The sequence below is a fragment of the Poecilia reticulata genome, linkage group LG20, assembly GCF_000633615.1.
Source record: "Poecilia reticulata strain Guanapo linkage group LG20, Guppy_female_1.0+MT, whole genome shotgun sequence".
In the NCBI taxonomy this organism is placed as follows: Eukaryota; Metazoa; Chordata; class Actinopteri; order Cyprinodontiformes; family Poeciliidae; genus Poecilia; species Poecilia reticulata.
In genome coordinates this window covers 6393839-6410440 of record NC_024350.1, presented here as the reverse complement: position 1 = coordinate 6410440, position 16602 = coordinate 6393839, and the positions used below count along the sequence as shown (strand labels likewise).

General features: G+C 40.7%; 1 protein-coding gene across 8 annotated transcripts in view; it reads left to right on the top strand.

Moving 5' to 3' along the window:
* Window positions 1–422: 422 nt before the first annotated feature.
* The window catches only part of LOC103482353 (microtubule-associated protein 4), a 100473-nt gene continuing 84293 nt past the window's right edge, over window positions 423–16602 (top strand). For 5 of the 8 annotated variants that reach the window (XM_017301847.1, XM_017301848.1, XM_008438463.2 and 2 more), the window contains exon 1: window positions 424–538. The gene's annotated coding sequence lies outside the window, so the exon portion shown is untranslated. Of the gene's footprint in view, window positions 539–16602 lie in introns of all 8 variants that reach the window. The other 3 variants (XM_017301851.1, XM_008438467.2, XM_017301855.1) reach the window with 3 other exon arrangements.

Genomic DNA, 16602 nt, shown 5'->3' with positions numbered 1-16602 from the left:
CAAATAACTTGGTTTCACAGCGAGCTGAAAACAGGAAAGCCTTTAAGTTTCCGCCATTCAGCAGTGAGGTACAATATTGTCTCTGTTTACTGCGCTAGATGTAATTCCCTTCAACCCGGTTGACATTCCTGTGTCAAGGCGGGCTTAGGGCGTGTTCTAGGGCAGCGGCCGCTTCCAAAGGCGTTCCTCCCGGCAATTGGACAGGCACCGTCCCGTAAAAGGAGTCAAAGTTCTTCATTGTTCGCGAACGGTGTCTGTCAAAAGTCCATTTGGCAAGAAGGAAGAGATGACCTCGGACTCAGCAGCTGTGGCTGGACAGGAGTGTGGTCACTCAGAGCTGAATTGGGAAGTGATTGGACAAAACCGGAGCCATTCAGTGTACGGGTTTGTGATTGGAGGCGTAGCGTTTCCGGGGCGGGGCGGGCTGAGTCTGCGGGCCTGCAGTATGTGTGCTCTCTCCGGGGTGGGCGGATCGTTAGCTGTGACAGCGACGCTTGGAGACTTCCTAACAAAGCTGTCAGAAAACAGACAACTAACGGTGAGTCCGACTCAAATATACAAACTAGTCTTTTCTCTTCGTGCCTGTGAGCACGCGCCGTTGGCGCGGAGTGGGAAGATCTCGCGCGGACAGCCGGACTGTTTGCAGCAGTGAAATGACGGTGATTTTGTGCTGTGTGATCTCACAGCGTGCATCACAGCGGCTGTGGATGGGTGTAGGTTAGTGCTGCATTCGGGTGCTGCACGGAAACTTTTACTTTCTGACAGGCGCTGAACAAAGATGCTGAAGCAGAGGGCGAGCCCCGCCTAGCTAGGTGACTTTTTTTTGTAAAAGTGTCGCTTCTGATGGTCTTCACGGTTTTTCTTCCTCTCTCTCTGGATAGAGAGGCACGTTGGCCGAAATTCCCGACTTCAGTAGAAGCGGCAAAGTGAAGTTAGACTACGAAGCAAAGTTGTGCAAGTTAGTAGCCAGTCTGTAAAAACAGTCGATTCTTTACACTCTGTGAGGAGCAATTCTGACATTAAAAGTGAAAGTTTGCGTGATGTGGCGTTGCTAAACAGATACAGTAGTTCCACGTGCGTTCTGTAGTTTGTGCTGTGGTGACTGAAGAGATGCATTCACTATTGTCTGAACTGTAATCATTGGCAGCTTTTTGTGCCACACCAGTAGCGGTTCCTGCATGAATGGCGCCGTGGGCAAGCTCCTCCTCCTTCAACTCACCATGTACATACCCACAAACAAAACAATAGAAACTCGTTGTATTACTCTAATTATTGACATTTTACTAAGTAGAAAGAATGTGTCTTATAATGAGTGATGTTGATATTCCGTTAATATTTCAGAAAACTTTACCACATACAGAGCAGATATTTCACAAATCAAAAACTGTTTCAAAACATCTGTGATTGATGTAGAATAAATAAGTGCTGGTTTGACGAGTTTATGCATTGTCCTTTTCACACTTGTGCCAATTTAGGGGTTTCAAGATCTTAATATTAACCGATTAACTGAATGCATGAATAAATATGTCCAAAACATAAAAAAAAATATTGTATTCATGTAGCGAAAAATGCTGTCTACTAGTCTTAACTTATAACCCCAAATGCATCAGACATGTTGTACATAAAAACAACAATGGCGGATTCCATGTTCATAATTGCGATACAGAACCTCATTAGTCCAACATGAAATGAAGAAAAACGTTGACTTTGCACTTTTGTCTTTGTTCGCCATTCTTGTTTTTTGTCGCGTTTACTGCTAACCTCATGTGGTCGTTTTATGTGCGCATCCTACACTCCATGTTTAGCGTCACTTGCAGCTCTGGGGGTGGAGTTAAAAAAAGCATTTTGGGGCATATTGCATTTCTGTGTTGATTAAAATATTTCTGGGAACACCCCCGTGTGGACACGAGTGGTTTTGAAAATGTTTTAGAAAAAAATGTTGTGTGGGCGAGGCCTAAATGAGTCAACTTTCACATATATTTGAACGGGTCAAATTCAGTTCATTCTGACGAATGAACTGAACATTCTTTCTTTTGAATGAGCTCCTGTGACAGTCTTCTTCTGCATGGAGTGGTAATCTCTACTCAGTGGTGACTCCTACTGTGTGGAAAAGGAACTACAGCGAGTTAGCCAAACAAAAACATGGAAAGGGTGGATCGACTGAAAAGCAAAATGTATTCTCATTGTTTGGACATAACATTTTTTTTTCAAAAAGCCATTGTAACTTCATTTCTCTTAGTCTCATGGTTTCTCTTTATTTTGCTAGTTATCTAGCTGTTAGACCTTAGTTCTGCCCAGCTTAAAACTGGTTAGTTTCCACCTGCGGGACGGCACCGCTGCACTCATCTAAAGAAATTGATCTAAAGAGGAATTACAGCAGAGAGGATTGCCCTCCCTCTCCTCCCTGCCATCCAGATTACTCCCCCAATCCTCCAGCAGCCAGATTACAGCTGAGGAAATAAGAGGTGGGACTGATGTGAGGCTGGGAATTCATTATGGACCCGGTCCAGTCACATCCCTAAATCACTTTGATGCTCGCACTAATGCAACTCAACCGCAGCAATCAGTTTTTTAGGCCTGGCTGGACTTCCGTCGGTGACAAACCCCAGAGTTACCAGTGAGCAGCAGCAGAGTGTTTGTATGAAATCCAAACTGAAAGTGGAAAAGAAGCAGCTTGGATTAAACCCGTTTGTCCCGGGTTGTCACTGCTCCTGTTTTGAAAGGGATGCCCATCAGTATCAGGATTGTACTGCCGTTGATGAACGCTGAAGAAAACAAGCTGCAGCAGCATCAAAACCCAGGGTCAATGTTTTCATGTTGGATTGGAAAGATCAGAACTTTGCCTTTTGGCAAGTTGAGAAAATTCCTGGAAAATATTTAAATGCATTGTGTGTATATGCATAGCATTTTTAAAAAAATATTCACACCCCTTGAAGTTTTTGCAGGATTCACCAGGGCCAAAGTAGCTCTTGATGTTCCTACTCCTTGTGAAGCTCCACCAAATTTCTGAATGGATTTGACTTGATGGTTTTCCCTGCTTAAGCTGCAGGTTTTCCTACCACACTTTCCACCTAACTTTTTATTTCGAGTTGGAAGTATTTTTCAGTGAATGAGCCAATTAGTGTGACACCTTGAGGACCCAATATTGAACATTTTTACTTCTGTCTGAGACAAAGAGTTTTTTTTTTCATTATTAAAAAAAAGCAACAAACCATCAAAATGACATTAAGATAAAGGCTTGAAATATTTAACTCGTCTGATGAATCTACATAAATGTTGTATTAGTCTCAGTAACACATGGTGTTGGATGCATCATGATATGGGGACGCTTTGAGATGCTGGCTGATGGAAATATTCTGTGAATCCTTTTAACTCCGCTTCAGTTTCTACCCTGGTTCATGTTGGAAAATCACATCCAATCCTAATAAACTCCACTTAAATGTGATAAAATTCAACCCACTTCAACTGGTTTGAATACTTTTAACAGAATCCACAAGTTATGTGGGATATTTACAGAACAATTCAGTTTTTATTTTGTTTATTTTTTCTGCTGTTTGATTCTTTATGAGTCACCGTTCCCGACTCACACTGCTGCCATCACCAACCAAACACCTGCTGTGGTTATTATTTTGGCTTCTATGGAAACTGCTCTGCGTGGCCATGACCAATGCAACATGCAAAGTCAGACTCCGAAGTTTTCCTGTCAGTGTCCTAGTTAAAGAAAGCCTGGCTTTGCATAAGGCCTCCCGATAAGGCACAACACGCCCACATCCATGCCAAATCGAGTTAATCTTCAAACAGGCCAGGAGTTTGATACTTCTTTTTGCAAGCCATAAATAAAGGCAAAAATACATGCACCGGTCAAAGGTCGCTTCTTTGCCTAGTGTGACTTATTGGTGAATTTGGATCCCAAACAAATGTGGATGAAAAAAAAATATATATAAAAATTTGGAAATTCCTAGAATATCAACCATTGTGTGAAGCTAAACCAGATCAGGAGAACCAGTTCACCCACATTCAGTCCGCAGGTGTCACCATGGTAACACCTGCGTGCACGTGTGCCAGCGGCTTACACTGCAGAGATGAATGGCTCATCCTTAATGGGACAAATTACCGGAGCCTTAATGCTAGTCTTTGTGTTGGGGAGTAATGAGCCTGTGGGCTTGTCGCGGCTCGTTGTCATGGTGAACTGGTTTCCTAATTCCTGAGAAGCGCTCTGGCTTGGGTTCACACACTCGGCCTCCCGTACCGAAGAACTGGCAGCTTTTTGGATGTCGTAAAATAAGAGAAGTCCAGAAATGGATAAAAAAAATCCACACAGAAAGCGTTCAAAGAAAAGAGTTCAGTGTGAAACTGAGTGGACCCAGCTCTGTTACTGTGTTACTCACTGGAATAAAAGCTGACATTTGACCCCCCGCCAAATCTTAGTTAAAGTTTTACTTGGATTTAGGACTCGCTGTGTGGCATAAAAAATCAGTTTGTTAAATCAGACTTACATCAGTATAGCAATTGTATTTCCATCTACTTCCTGCTTTCGGTGGATTTATTAATGTTCTTTTTTTTTTTTTTATCTGTTTTTTAGTAAGCAGCCCAGGACGGACTTGGTGTTCTCTTCCAGGAAGTCCAGAGAAATAAATGAAAAAGGCTTTAAAGGGAAGGATGTTAAGATACAGACATCACGTCTTTGGTTAAGATTTGTTGGTCTTCATCCGACTTGTGTTCCCGCTTTTATGATTTATCGCATCAAAAGAAAATCCAGTGTCATCTGGTCCTGATCAGGCTGAAAAAATAAAGTAACCGTATAACTTAGAAAAATGTTTCATCATGAGGATAGTTATTTTTACTAAACTAATAATGTATAGAAGCTAAAGCTAAGAGGCAGTCAGTGTCAGGACCAGATGGAAGGAGAGTTCTTCCATGTTTACATTTCTGTACGTCTGTTGTTTTTCACACTGGGAACTGTGGTAGTTCATAGTGGGAAGACGACCCACAGAGGAACTGTAACAAAAAGAATTTTTTTTTCCTTTTGTTAAATGAAAAAAAAAAGATGGTGTTTAGTCCATGCGTTCTGTCAGGAGAGGGGTTATAAGAGTTTAAAACCTAAGACAGATTTCTGGATGAAAATATTTTCTGGAGCACAGCAACTGGTTGTGAGGTTCATAAAACTGAGTCTTCAGGAGGGAAGTAAGACTGGTAGGAAGGGGAGTCTACTGAGGAAAGGAGTGAGGAAGTATTTAAACAAATAATAAGGTTCCCAGAGTTACTTTAGAGAGATTCTGAATTGTTCCCCGGCTGTGGAATGTCGATGTACTGACCTGAGGTAACCCCACCCTCCTTAAGTTCGCAGGCTTCCTGTCGTCTGCAGGTTCATGCTGCTTTCAGGGTCGTCCTCACTGCAGCAGGATGCTTCCTTCAAGGACAGCAGGAGGTTCCTCCTGGCCTCTGTCTAGGAACGGGGAAGCTCAGGATATCCACCATTGATTAGTTCCTCAGAGGGCAGCTCAGTCTGACGAGGTCAGCTCTCCTCCTCGCTGAATCAGCAGAATCAGAATCCCTACGAACGACTCAGAAACCTAAAGCAGATAACACCTGTTTGTTTGCTGCTCAGTTGTTCTGCAGTGTGCTCGTTTGGATATTAGTAGGGCTGCACCGATTGCAGCTTTCTGACCGATCGCCGATGTTATGCAGAAAACTGCAAACAGTGCAGCAGTTACAAGGTACAGTATTATTATGCACTTAGAAATGTCCTGTTAAACCATCAGTATTTGGACAATTGAGAAAAAATAACTTTTGGACTTCAGGAAGTCCACTGCGGGTTTGTTATCTATCCAGGCCTCTCAGTCTTGTCACTGGTGATGAACTGGGTCCAGTTTGATTGGAGCTCATTGACTGTCATTTAATTAGAGAGGCTGTGTGGGCCGGAGCTCGGCCCAGGAACGGCGTATCTGACCGGAGCTGGTCAGCATGCAGCAGCGATGTGGCAAATAGCTCCGGTGTGACCGCTCATGTTCCTTTACTGGGATCTTTGGAGTGACACTCAAACAGCAGAAGAAATGTCGCTGTTTACATTAAGTTAGCTAAATTATGAAGCTGTTTTTGTTGTTTTTAGTATCTCTGTGGGTTTCTGGAGTGATAAGTTCAAAACACAGAAATGGCGCAGGAGTATAGAAAATGATTGAGACATGGGTTAAAACAAAGAGTGCAAGAGTTGTTAAACCATATTCCGGATGTGTTTGTGTGCCAACTTTTTTTCCTTCTACTCAACTTTCCATAGTTATGCTTTATACAACCGGTATTAAAAGCGTTTAGTCTGTAGTTTCCCTGTCAGAGCTGCGTAGTGGACCACGTGTTGGTTCAGTCCATGTCGATAGATTGAGGAGGAGTAGAGTTTGGTTTCTCACCATGTCCCTTCCAATCAGCTGGGAGGGGAACTGATCTAATTACATGAGGCTCTGGTGCTGATTTTCTGTTTTACCAGTTTTACACAAAAATGTCCACATATTTCCATAACAAAGCTATAAAAAAAAACCCAGAAAGCTTGCTGAAAAAAGGTTTGAGAAAGTTTTTGAACATTTTAAAGGCGACAGAAAGACATGCTACCCTCATTTTCTTCAATAAGGAGACATGGTTCACTGATCACTTGGTCTGGTTTCACTTCTGTGCTTTCAGCCAATAGTTGATCACTACTGATCCTGTCGTCAGGCTGGAAGCCGTAAGATGTTGGAAACACAATTAGAGGAGCAGTTGCTTGGAGAATCCCCCACTTTAACAAACACGACCGTTATCTGATGTGTGGCGTCTCTTTACCTTCTGACAGACCGTCTGACCTTTGACACTCATATTGACTGTCAAACATAAGTGGAGTCTTCAGAATGCGCTTACTGTTTTTTATATGAGTACGAGTGTGAGACGTAAAATAAAGTAATTTATTAATGTCAGGAGTAGGGTTGTTACAAAACAAAGACTTAAAACTGCCAGTACAAAGAAAAATAGAATTTTTTTAAAGGCATAGGTTCTTTCTAGTTTTTAGTTAAAAACAAAAATATTGATTACAATAGGACAATATTTTAACCTCCTTAATTAGGGCAAATCTATCCTGACCTTTGCCTGCCTGTGCAATTCTGCTTGAGACATAAAAGGTGTTGGTGGGCTAATGAAAGAGAGGGTAAAAAAATACTACCATAAGAGCGGGAAGGGAGAGAGCAACAGAGCTGACGTGAGAGCGGGTGGTACAGTACGGGATATTTAAGGGAAAATAATGATATGGGAACACGGAGGAAAAGAAGAGGAGTAAAAACAATCGTTTCTCGGCCAAAATGGGAAACTTGACAGGTATGGTGCTAACACATCGGTGTTGTCTGACCCATCTCTAGTGAATGGTCTGTTTGTAACGATTTTGACACAAATAAGTCTTTGAATAATTTATTTTTCTAGTATCTATTACATCAAAATATCTGTTATTTCGACAACCAAGCTAAAGACTGCCTTTAAGTATGTTGCCTATGAAGTAACCTCATTATTTGGTCAGTTCTCTGAATATGCCTGACCCTCTCCTTAATGTGCGTGGTGTTGATAGGTAAACACTTGATGTGTTTGCATTCGGTGGATGGGGGGAGTTGAGAGTGAGATTTGATGTCAGCAGCTGATTGAATTGTGATTGTCAATGAAATGATGGAGGGATGCGGAGCGGAAGGATGGGTCGGTACAGAGTGAACCATCAGCTGTAATCCCCTGTGGCAGCAGCAGCAGCAGCAGCTGGACCTGTGTGTGTGTCAGCAGCCAGGCTTTACCGCAGCCAATCAGCCTGCAGGGAATTACACACCAGGCAGGCAGCTGGACGTCACACACAGAGATGTATAGGTAGGTATATGATCAACAGATAGATCATATAAAAAAAAAAACTTTCACATCTGTTCACGAATAGCCAAAATCCACAAATACTTGATAACCTCACTTAAAAACACCTGGAAGTGCTTATTTTTATATTAAATACCTCGTATACCTGGATGTCCTTTAACACAGTGGAACCACTGCTGCAGAGGGTGTCTCATGTCTCCACTCTTTGGAATACAGCCAATCAGTACCAAGGGGAAAAAGGGCAGTCCTGGATTTGCTGCTTTGCAATATTGTGTTAAGTAGCATTACACCAACATATGACTGACCCTTGTGGTGTTCCACAAGGGTCAGGGTCAGTCCTGGGACCCCTGCTATTTTCCCTCTACATGCTGCCTTTGGGTCAAATCATTAATTGGCACAACATCTCCTTCCACTGCTATGCCGACGATATACAACTTTACATTAGAACTGGAGCATCATCATCACCATTTTCACTCACTGCCTTCACCACTTGCCTGGAAGACATAAGGATGTGGATGAATCAGAACTTTCTTCAGTTAAACTGCTCCAAAACTGAGGCCATGTTGATCGGAACACCTCACCTCAGTTCAATCTTCAACTTTGACGACTATTTTCTTTTCTGGACAAGACATCCCCCTTTCCACCACAGTTACAAATCTTGGAGTTAGAATGGATTCTCATCTTACATTTGAAAATCACATTAAGCGTTTATTTAAAACCTGTTTCTTTCATCTTCGTAATATCTCCAAAATTCGTCCATCTCTCTTTCTCTGATGCCGAGACTCTCGTCCATGCCTTTGTCTCCTCCAGGCTCGACTACTGCAACTCTCTGTTCATTGGAATCCATAAAAAACATCTTCAGAAGCTTCAATACATTCAAAACAGCGCAGCTAGGATTCTATTGAGGGCCCGTAAATCTGCTCATATTACACCGATTCTGCATGACCTTCATTGGCTTCCTGTCACCTACAGAATTCAGTACAAAATTGCTCTCATTACCCATCAATGTTTAAACAGAACTTCACYGGATTATCTGAAGGACCTTCTCATTCCACATTCATCCACCAGATCTCTACGATCACAAGACTGCAACTTCCTCCACCTTCCTCGATCCAGATTAAGGACCATGGGAGATCAGACATTCGCTGTGGCTGCCCCCCGTCTCTGGACCTCTCTCCCAGATTATTTGAGAGCTCCACAACCACTGGTTGACTTTAGAAGAGGCTTAAAGACTTTTATTTAAGCAAGCCTATTCTGCCTCCACATGATTTTTATGATGTGGGATTTTATCTACAATTTTAGTTGCACTGTGTAGCACTTTGAGATTTTTTCTAATGAAAAGTGCGGTACAAATTAAATTGATTATTATTATTATTATTATTATTATATTTCAGTTTCTTAAGGTGCATTTTCTTTGAATATTTTAGGTATGCTGTATGAAAAAAATAAGCTAATAGGCATTCTTTCCATAAATAATTTGCAGTTATGTTCCAAAGAAATATCTGTGAACTGTACGGAGTCATTTATCCAAATTCTTTTATGATTGACATTACCATCCTGCAGTTGGTCTACTACCTATAACAGGTTTCTGCTGAAACCTGCGTTTCTGCTATGACTGCTAAATCTTTCTCCTTTATTAGAACTCACAAACATTTATCCCCTTCAGACTGTTCACTTCAAAATACAAACAGCTGATTTGAAACAAACAAGGTAGAATAGTTACTGTACTAAAGCAGAAATCTGCAGTTGTGTTCAAAGGAAACTTGTAGAAATAGTCCAGTTTCTGAAAGAATCGAATAGAAATCTTGTTTTGAAGAAGCAGAAGTGTCTACAGCTTTTCCTGACAGAGATCTGCTTCACAGACGTACATGTGGTCTTTATTATGATGCTGCTGGTCGTTATGAATCATTAACACACCACAGTTCAATGTCCCCAATTAATAAATCAAATGCACCCTTCAGCAGTAGAATATGCATGTCTCTGTTGGAGCTGTGGTCTTTTTTTATTGGTACCATGATGTCATTGACCAATTTAGAAACTAAAGGAAGCCATATCTAATGACTGCAGAATCCTTGTTGGAGGATCTCTGTTAGGATTTGTGATTTTTGAAGACTTTAGTTCATATGTATGTTTATATTGGTATGTTATTCCCTCTGGTTTTAGATCCTGTGCAGCTAGAAGGACTTATGCTCTTTCCACTTTCCTGCCGGACAATTATTAGGAAGTATAACCATGGCAACGATTTTTTTAATTGTCATTTTGTATTGGCAAATGATTAGCATCCCCAAAGCTCAAATAAAGTATATGCAAAAGTAACTTTCTAAACCACACGGCCAGATAGATTTAAGGAGCGGCAAAAGCAAGTGAGGTGGATTAGCATAGCAACAATCTTCAGTCAGAGGCTTCTTCAGATTTGTTGCAAGACTTACTGCTACCAGAGATCCTTCTCGTTTCAGTATGAATAAAGAATTTGTAGTTAAAATGTGTGGCATGTCTGTTGGTATAAAATTAGCTTAAGGGTTTACTATCAATAGTTTGATGTCTTTTTAGAAAGTTGAGCTATTTAATAAAAAAGAAATCCATTCTGGATGTTTGCAGGCTAAACATTTCTGGTCAGAGAAAGAGTGGGTGGAGGGGTCAGTCACAGTTCAGACATGTCTGTGATGAAAGCAAGACTGAAGGGAGTGAACCTTCCACCGTCAGCTCTCTGTTATCGCTCAGTCCTTTGTAATGCATGCTTTGCCTTTTTTATTCCCTCGCATTCACTGAAAACATAATCTTGCAAAGCCTTTGGATTCATATCTGTCAGTTGAATCTTATATCTTCTATAAAAACACAACGATCAGATGACTTTAAGGGGAATTTTACAAAGGCTGGGACTTTGGTTCGCTAATGCAGATCCACCTGGTTGAAGATCTCTACTAGCATTAGCATTAGCTCTAAAAGCAGTCTTCTCCTAATCAATCACTGCTCTTTGCATCATGTATAATGCATGCCCTTTAGCCAGAACCCATTTAGTTATTTATCACACACTGAAGGGAGCAGTGTTCATGCATCATGGATCTGTGGTGTTTCAACTCCAAATATTTTTTTCGTGTGGAATTTGGTGTTGTTGCGGCAGACCAGACTGCTGTGTTCACCATGCAAGAGTGTGTCCACTACTATTGTCTGTTTTGGGATTAGAGTTTGACCTCAGTGTGTGTGTGTGTGTGTGTGTGTGTATGTGAGTGTGTGTCTGTGCTGCTTTGCATTCCATCGCAATGTGTAAAGCCTCACATCTGCAACAATAGGGCAAAGAAATGCTCAGTGTGTGTGTAGGCGAGAAAACAAGGACGTACAGGGAGTCCATTCATGTTGATGTTCAGTGTGTGTGTGTGTGTGTTTGTGTGTGTGTGTGTGAGAGAGAGGGGCACAGTGTAGAGTATGGGCAACACTACCTGTCTCTCTCAACCTCTAATGGGCTCCAACAAGTGCTGAATTATAAAAACATCAAGTCCTGAGAGGCTTGAGTAATTCTGTTACACCATGCAGCCTCCTGGTCAGACAGTAAACACTGGCTCTTTGACTGGACCGGGCCCTCTGGACCGGGCCCCCTCTGTGGGCTCCATCAGGGTACAATCCAGCATCAAACACGCCTCTTTACTAATCTGAGTTGCTATAGATGGATTTTGTTATAATGCACAATCTGAAGTACTTGTGTTTCCTTCTGTGCGCTGAGCAAACACTTCAAGTGTTATTATTCAAGTCGGTGGGAAATACACTTGAAGGGCAAACTACACACTTGAATTAAAAAAAAGTATTTGGTGGTTATGGTTCATATATAAGTGGATTTGCAGTGCAGTAAAATAACTTGACATGCTCTGATGCCTGAATAATCTGCTGAGATGTCTCAACCTCTCTTTGAACGTACAAATTGTATTTTCTTAATTTCTTAGCAACTTTTTACGGCTCTGTGCTTCCTCTGACTTTATTTTAAAATCTCACTAATAACACAATATGACAAGGAAATTAATGTAGCGACACTCCAATTTATGTCTTGATAAAAGAAAAGGCGTACCATTTACTAACTTACAAAGTCAAATATTTTCTATTTTGTTGTCTTGAAAAATGTTACATTTATTCCCAGCAACAAGAACCAGAAGTACCTTCAAAAACCTGTGCCATATGTCAGCCATATTTAATGGGTGGATGTACTCAAGTTTGTTTTTGTGTTAAAAAAAAAATTAATAAAAATGTTTGCAGCTCTGCTTATTTAGAAATTAAAATAAAAGCCAAAACACACGGCTAATTAAAGAAAAAACGTTTTGGATTGTACCAAACATTTTCAATCAGAGTTGACATCTAATTTTTATTGTTAAACTGATATTTAAAAAAAAACACAAAAAAAAAACAACTACAAAACGTATAAATTTGCATCAGCGTAATTTGCTGGAGGGCCGACTTTGGACGCTGATTTAGAAAACTATTGAACCACCTCATTAAAAAATCCATAATTATTTCCCCTTCTAAACCCACCAAATGCTCTCATTTCAACTCAATTCAACCTTTTTCTGTCCCCAATCAGAACATTACCCAGTAGCCCGTTGTTCTCCTCTCCTGTTGACTTGCTGATAGGTTTTCGAGGTCGTCCTGATTTCACATCACCTGATTAGGGAAGCAGAGCTCTGCGTTCCAGTCACATCCATCCTACTGCGCTCCAGGGGTTTCCCAGGGAGCTGCTGGTTTCACAGGAAACCCCTCACAGGCCCGCATGACTGCTGCATTATTTATACATGTGGAGAGGTTAACAGAGATGTGTTCCCTCATTCTAATAAAGCTGCCTGTTTCCATGCAAATCAAACCCAGAGGTACTTCCCCTTTAACACACTCATCAGCATCTTTAATTACACTCTAGGAAAAGTCTGATTACACACACTCATCTGGACTCTGTGATCTTTTCTTCAAATTATGATGGTGTAGGTTCTGACTGGCAGGAGTGGTTGAAATGATTGATCAGATTAATCATGATGAATCGATTATTGAAATAATCAGCTCATTTAGAAATCGATCAATCCTTAACTGGAGTATTTAGATTCCAACAAAGGTCATTTGCTGAAAAACATGCTCAGAGCAGTAATCAAGCCAAAACGATACAAGATATAAACGTATCTTTAGTTTAAGATAAATACACCTTTAGATACGTAATTACCAAAATTCCCAAAGTTTCACCTGGTTCCAAGTCATTAAAGGAATGCTATGTTATGTTGTTGTACGTTTACTTTTGTATTCAAAAAAGGAATTGTAGTATTTGTTTATTTGAATTTTTAAGGTATTTCCAATATTGTATTTAAAAAAGCTGAAGACATTCTACAGTAAAATCCGTTGACTGTGCAAATTCAAAAGATTTTGAATCTGTTGAATTAAGCTAATGATTGATCACTTAATCATTAGAATAATTGATTACTAATATAATGGTTAGTTGCAGCCGTAGTTGCGTGTGTTTTTAGGAGCATCGTGTGTTTGGCCTTTCAGTGTCTGACATCAGCCCTAATGCAACGGAGCGCAGCGTCATTGAATCATCTGTGACTCAGCGGATTTATACCATACCAACTTTATTTATAAAGCACTTTAAAACAACCACAGCTGATGCAAAGTGCTGTACATTAAAACACAACATAAAAATAAAAAAAACTCTTACAGTTTAAAACAAACATACTGCTGGAGTTGAAAGCCAAGTAAAATAGATGGGTTTTAAGACGAGCTTTAAAACCGCTATGCGGTGGTGCTTATTCTTTCTTATTAACATGTAGAGCGCTTAAGGTTTTGTAAACAAACGATTCCACGGTTAAAGGTAGAGAAACCAGATATGTGGGTTGAATTGGAAAAAAGACATCAAGTTTGTACTTGCAGAAAAGAAGGGAGTCAGTTTAAGCAGGTGATGCTGCCGGAGCTCATGTCCTGGTGGCTCCAGCCTCAGCATCATCCTCTCCTCTGAACACGTCCAACCCGTCTCCGTGTGGCCTCTCAGGCTTGAATTGTCCTGTTAAAATCACTCCAATTTCAAAAATGTTCTTAGGTGTTTACAGAAACAGTATCTTATCAACCTGTAACCATTCTTGTATTTGCTTTACATGATTTATTACAAAGAAGCCAGCAATTATTTGTACAGAAACTTGACGCTGGAGGTGGTGCACCACCATTAATCTTCCTGTATGAAACACGTGCTGAGAACAGAAAATGTGAAGTGTTTCTGTTCCCAGTCAGAAACACTTCACCAAACTGGAAAGTAAAACAGACTAAGGATGAGTTAATCACCTCACCTACTGTAATAATTCAGCTTTTCAGGACCTTTTGCTTTTATATCAGATGTTTATTCAGACTCGAAACATTTCACAAAGGAAGATAATTGGTGATGCATCATTTCCTACGTTGATTTATTTGACTGTGGTTAAAGATTTATAGAATAGAATTAAAAAAACATCCCATTAAGACCCTTTTGAGACTGAAGTTCTTAGTCTGCTTTATTGACTGACTAATATGGATTTATGCTGAAAAAAGTCGCACCCGTCTTATTCCTGGTAGCCGCAGAGCCTGATTGAGGACATGCCACCATCCTCTTACACAAACACCTGGGTATGCATGTGTGTGTGCGTGTGTGTGTATGTGTGTGTGTGTGTGTGTGCGTGTGTGTGTGTGTGTGTTTGGGTGTGTCTGGGAATATGTACACCGGTGCTTATCTGCTTGTAAATGAGGAAATAAGCCGTGATAAAATGTGTCACTTGAAAGTCATCGCCGAGGAAGAAATGTTTACATGAATATGCATTCAGATGATCAAAGAATTGTGTTATCTCCATTTGTGAAGGCAGATAACACCCTGCTATTCAGTGGTAAGATGAATGGACGACTGCGTTGAACAAGATGATGTCCCTTCCACCGCTTCCATGCAGCCAGAGTTACCAGTTTACCAACTGGTAAACCCCCCTTCCTGTTTTTGTTTTTTTCTTTAACCAGTGAAATTCCCAGACTGGGAATGTGCCGAAGGCCTAGGCGTGATCTCGCTTCACTTGGCCGGTGAGCCAGGATCATTTGAATAAAACGCCTGAAGTAGAAATGTGAGAATAGATTTTCCTATTTTCAATCAGTTTAAATATGTTGAAATCATGCAAGTGTGTCACACAATGAAACTCCTGTGTTTGTGTGGTTTCAGTGGAAGTTTACTGATAGCATCTGCGCTAGGTCAGTTCAGCAGGGACACCTCAGAGTGCACAAACACACTGAGGACATGTAAGCCTCATGTAGTGATTAAGAATCAATAAAAAAAACTATGTGTGATTCGAATTCATTGACAACAGTAGTGAGAGAATCGGGAGCATTTAAATCTCAGAGCACAAATTCACTCCCTCCTCATGAAAACAAGTTGACACCAACAACACTGATCTGCTGCCGTCACCTGCACGACATGAACTTGTTTTGATTGTTTTAATCTTTCTCTGGCCGTCCATGTTGTAGAAAACTAGATGTACAAAGTAGAGAAGATCATCAGGTGGAATCTGGGGCAACCTCAAGGCGCTGTTTGAGAGACGTTGCTAACATTTTAAAATGAAACCTAAGTGACTTTGGGCCTAAAGTTGAGCTTAACAATGAGATTTCTACCAGTGTTTTCAATTCCTTGACTGGGATTGAAAGATCTAAGATTGAAAGATCTGGACATTCTGAGGCGTCTTTGCTGTAACCAAACATCTCTCCTTCAAAGTGTGATGAGCTAGGCAGCACTACCTCATAAAACTGCTGTTTTTCCTTCCATGCCAGGTCATTTAGATGCAAATAGATGATGACTGCACACTTTTATTTAGAGGTAACCATTGCTAAGGCAAGAAGGCATCTGAAGTTCATCTGACCCTTGTTAAGTTGTTAACTGCAGAATTACCTCATTCCCTGGTATTCGTTAGCGACCGCAGTTATCGGAAATATTTAAGACCCCCTCTAAAAAAAAAGTTGGTACTGCCTATTTTAATAGTTCAAACAACAAATGTACCAAAACATCCATTAATCCACACAGTGGAAGCAATCTTGACACTACCACAGACGCTAACATCCATGATCTTCCTTTGCTCTGCTCTTAAGAGTACAGCCAATCAGCTCCAGGAAAAATAAAAAAATAAAAGGTGATTAATCCTCTCAAGATGCATTTTCTTTGAATATTTTAGATATTCTCTACCAAGGGTTGCAGAGGTTCCACTATAATCCAACAATATTTTAAGCTCAAACACAAAAAACGTCATCAAGGTGTGTAAAACGCGGTATGTCTCAGCTAAACATTTGTCTGTGACTTTGTAGACTTTCTACAAAGTCTACAAAGTCATAGAGAACATAAAGGTAGTTATCTGTTTGGGCAAACAGAAAGTACACCATCGGTCAGTTCCAGTGTTTTGTAAGGGATAAAAAGAAAGAGAAACTGATCTGGGACTGAAAGTCCCTCATCAGGTGTCCCTTCAGATGGAACCCAAGAAGAGCAAAGAAAAAAGTAGGAATAATGTCAAGCACAACCTCAATGACCAAACCGTCTTCATAAGACAGACAGGACTGCACATATACTATGCTTTCCCTCTATGGTACTCTGGGTTTAGGTCCAGCTTGTCATGTATTTAGGTCTAGCCATCAGACTAGCTTCCCTAGCTGAAGGTAAGCCACCCTGCAGGAAGTGGAATGTTGTATTTTCTTCAATTTTGGTCTAATCTTACTATAGTACCTTCAAGAGGAATACTA